This window comes from Coptis chinensis, chromosome 8 (assembly GCF_015680905.1).
Source record: "Coptis chinensis isolate HL-2020 chromosome 8, ASM1568090v1, whole genome shotgun sequence".
Taxonomy (NCBI): domain Eukaryota; kingdom Viridiplantae; phylum Streptophyta; class Magnoliopsida; order Ranunculales; family Ranunculaceae; genus Coptis; species Coptis chinensis.
The window spans coordinates 22615431-22619500 of NC_141463.1; the positions used below are offsets into that span (position 1 = coordinate 22615431).

At 33.9% G+C, this 4070-nt stretch overlaps 1 long non-coding RNA gene across 1 annotated transcript; it reads right to left on the reverse strand.

Moving 5' to 3' along the window:
* Positions 1–2700: 2700 nt before the first annotated feature.
* Positions 2701–3514, reverse strand: LOC147480557 (uncharacterized). Its single transcript, XR_015205855.1, has 3 exons — positions 3437–3514; positions 3197–3246; positions 2701–2976 (listed from the first exon to the last, which is right to left on the reverse strand). It is a non-coding gene; the product is annotated as an uncharacterized LOC147480557 (long non-coding RNA).
* Positions 3515–4070: the final 556 nt, after the last annotated feature.

Genomic DNA, 4070 nt, shown 5'->3' on the forward strand with positions numbered 1-4070 from the left:
ATACTACAACGACTAAGAAATAAAAATTACTGTTTCTTTATTTATTCTCAGATATCTATACATTTCACTAGCAATGAATATAGAATAATCAATTCGAAATCTAAGCTAATACGTGCATAATAATCAATCATCTACGGATAAACATATATATAATGAACTATGCTATGAAATGCAATAACAGGTCCGTTTTTGAAACTTTGGAATAACATCCTTAAGTAGGTCCTCACATATATGTCAAGACAAAAACACTCTGATTTTTCCACTCAAGTTTAGCTCAATCCAGTGCACAGTGGGCACACTTTACCTTACAATCTCAATGACATACAAGGAAGCCAAAGTCGAGCAAACACATCTGCCACTTACTATCATACTTACCTATTCCTAATTGAGCTAGAGGTCTTTATTAGGTGTTGCGGGGATTAGGAGATGGTTTAAGAAGAAAGAAAATGGATATTCAAAAGGACAAGTCTGAGATAATAGAGTTTTCATATTATGTAACAATATTGTTCTTACTTTGCTTCTACACTTTGTTTCCATCCTTAGCCATTTTTATTTTTTTTTTTTGGCTTTTGACTCATTTGATTATGTTTATGGAGTTCTAACTTTTTATTTTATTTTATTTATTTTCTTTGGATGAAAACTTCATTTTCTTATTTGAAGCAACTAACAAATTCTTGGTTTCACATGTCTTTCTCTTTTCTATTCTTTATTTCATCTCTATTCTCAAACTCATTAAAAAATGGGTAAGATGATTTTTATTTTTATTTTGTTTTGTAAAAGGGTAAAGGATTTGCGGTTTATGAAGGGCTAAAGAAAGGCTCAGAGGGGTGACTAGCAGAAAACAATTTCATAAGGTTTGAATTTATGACTATATCGATCCAAAGAGAGCCTAAATTCTCGCTTAGGATATGGTATAATGATCAAGCAAGTGGACGTGTGATTTTCTATTCGGAATTTACTTCTCCCTTGTGTCATTACTCAGATATTTCACTCATATAAGGCTTTTAGGCTATATTCTCACAGGATTTGTAGAATAAGTACTCTAGCCTAGATTTCAGAAACTTACTACCAATACAAACATAGATGCTCATGCAATATATTTATGGAAAGATGCAATGATTATTACCTACATATTAACCTAAGTTTCTAAAAACTATTCTAATTCAAGTACTACGTGAGATTTCTAAACTAATATCATCATGGGGAAGGGAACAATACCATTATCTCAAAGTGCATAGTATAAATACTTTTTATTTTTTTTTATTTTCTAATTTTTATAAGACAAAAAATACATAATATACAACTTAATATGTGCTTAAACATTTACAACGTGTTTCTATACCACCACCAAACAATTTGGGAGAAGGGGGTTCATGAAACAATTCAATAGCACAATTAAATTATGTAACTAACTAATTTTTATGATTTTTAACATTTTATAAATAAAAGTGCGTAATTTACATCCTAAAAGTGCCTAATTTTTGCAAATGTTTCTATCCCACCCCCAAATATCGAACGCTTTGTCCTCAAAGTGTAAAGAGATAAGGAAAGAATTTACCATAGAAACGTGGTAAAAATTTGTAGTACCTATAACAAAAATATTATAAAGATAATATGATAACATGAAGCACATATAATAAAATTGTTACGTACTAACTAACACAAATTCTACTTGAGTAAACATGACAGACAAAGGGTGGCAAAAAGATTTGAAATGAAATACCAAAATACGCCACCCCCAAACAAAATTTGAAAACTCTTTTTAAGTTTGAAAATTTTTGTGGCCTATACTCCAAAAAGGTGGTATGTTACAAAAAATATATGGGAGATAAGAGCCTAAAATTATAGTTTTAACCCTTTAACAATAATACTTTTAGACCAATTATGCGAGTAATAAATAAGAGTTAATGCTGATTACTTGCTTTTATATATTTCAGGCATTGGAGTCAATTATGTGCATAAATGTGTCACTTTTGCGAGATAAAGGAGCAAGGGTTGGTTGCTAAAAAGTTCTGTGATTAAAGGTAGGGTTGTAAAAACGGCCCTCAAGCCCTCGGCCCGCCCGACCCGACCCGGCCCATGAACAAAAAAAGCCCTCAAATTTAAGCCCGCATGCAATTTGAGGGCAGGGCCGGCCCGACCCTCATGTTTTGAGGGGAGGGTAAGGGCCTAGATATGGAAACATGAGGGCGGCCCTCGGCCCGACCCTCTAAGGCCCTCACAAAGCCCGTATTAAGGCCCTCATTGATATTTAGGTTTTCTAAACAAAATTACATATAATACCCTTAGGGTTTTAAATTTTATTTATTATTACATAGGGTAGAAATGTAAATTTAAAGTATAGTGGTTGATATAAATTCAACCAAATAAAACCCTATTTCTCATTTCTTTTCTCTTTTCTTTTTTAGCCTTCATTTCCGCCACACACAAATGACACAATATTCATCCTCTATTCCTCTAACCATTCTTCTCTCCATAATCATTCTTCCAATTATATCTTTTTAAATTAGGTATCTTCATCCTTATTTCTTTATTTTTTTGTCTGTACGGTTTCATTTTCATTCTCATAGTGTTGTTTTCTAATTTTGTTGTGTGTTTCTTTGTGGCTTGTTAGGCTAAGACTGCTGTAGCACTTGTTTTGGTCAAGTTAGCTTGGATCTATTTAAGTAACACTTAGTGACAATCAGTGAAGAATTGCTAAGGAGGTAAGCTATAATTTTTCTAATGATATGATGTAATTTCTACTTTGCTTTCTAATGAGCTTGTTTTATATATATTTCAAGTTCATTCTTTGTTACAAAATGTTTTTGGTACGGTTTTGTATATTGTTTCTTGCTGGAATTCTTTGGTACGGTTTTATAAATCTTCTTACCCTCTTCGCGAAAGAAGATCTACAAGGTAAGAGGTTATATGCTTGCCAGCTACATTCATTCGTTTTGTAAGATGTGGGAATGAGTAACCATCAACCACAGGTACCTGGAATATATATATAATCTTAGCAAGTTACACCCAATATCCCACATCTTACAAAAGGTTACACCCAATGAGGTTATATACTTATATCCCACCTGTCCCCCAATATCCCTTTTCCCAAGTTTCTACCAAATTCTAAGTTTCTAACATAGTTAGACAAGAAAACAAGGAAAACCCATTGCCTGTAGACCAAAATTCTTGTATAGCCTTTAGAGAATCTTACCACATGAGTGACACCATCACCAGAATCAATAACTAGACCAGTCAGCAAGCCTGTATAAATAAATTCAAAATCATGAGGAAGATGATTGACCACCAGACCATATTTTGTAATAATAAATGTCACGTTGAAGATTTTCAAGATATCAGACAATAATAAAGTGTTCATAGGTGAAGGGTCAAGCCAAATCTTGTCTGAAAACCATGCCACAACACTGAAAAAATGATACATTAAAGTCTTAACCTTCTGCAACTCATGTAAGCACCTTGAGCATACAATGTCAAGACAGCTTGTATTTGAATGAATACCCTGCTGAAATTGTGTTGTTTCGTTAACTTTTTGGACAGGTTGGTATCACACTTCCGGTTTAACGAATTTTGCTTGTGCGGTGCTAAGGTTTGTTTGTTCCAACTTGCAGATCTTTAACACTTCTATATGATTGGAATGGCCAACGTGTCAGCTTCGATATTAGATACTATTATTGATGTAGAAACTCCAATTGAAGATGGGGCAGAAGGAGAGTCTGTGAATTTCTATGCTCGACCCCCTAAAAAACAAAAACGCAAAATTTCTGATGTTTGGACCCAATTCGATAAAACTGTTGAAATTAATGATGATGGTATTGTTGTAAAAAATGCTGATGGGTCTGATTCAATGGTTGCTATATGTAAAATATGTTTTCAAAAGCTGTCTTGTGGGAACAGGGGTGGGACTAGTCATCTCCGTAGGCACAAGGAATCTTGTCTCAATAGAACAGCAACTAATACGGGACAAACCATCATTGGTGTTGGCCCTTCTGGTTCCATATTCTCTTTCACCTTTAACCAAGACAGAGCCCGTCGCGAGACTGTGCGATACTTTGTTCGTGAAGAGTTGC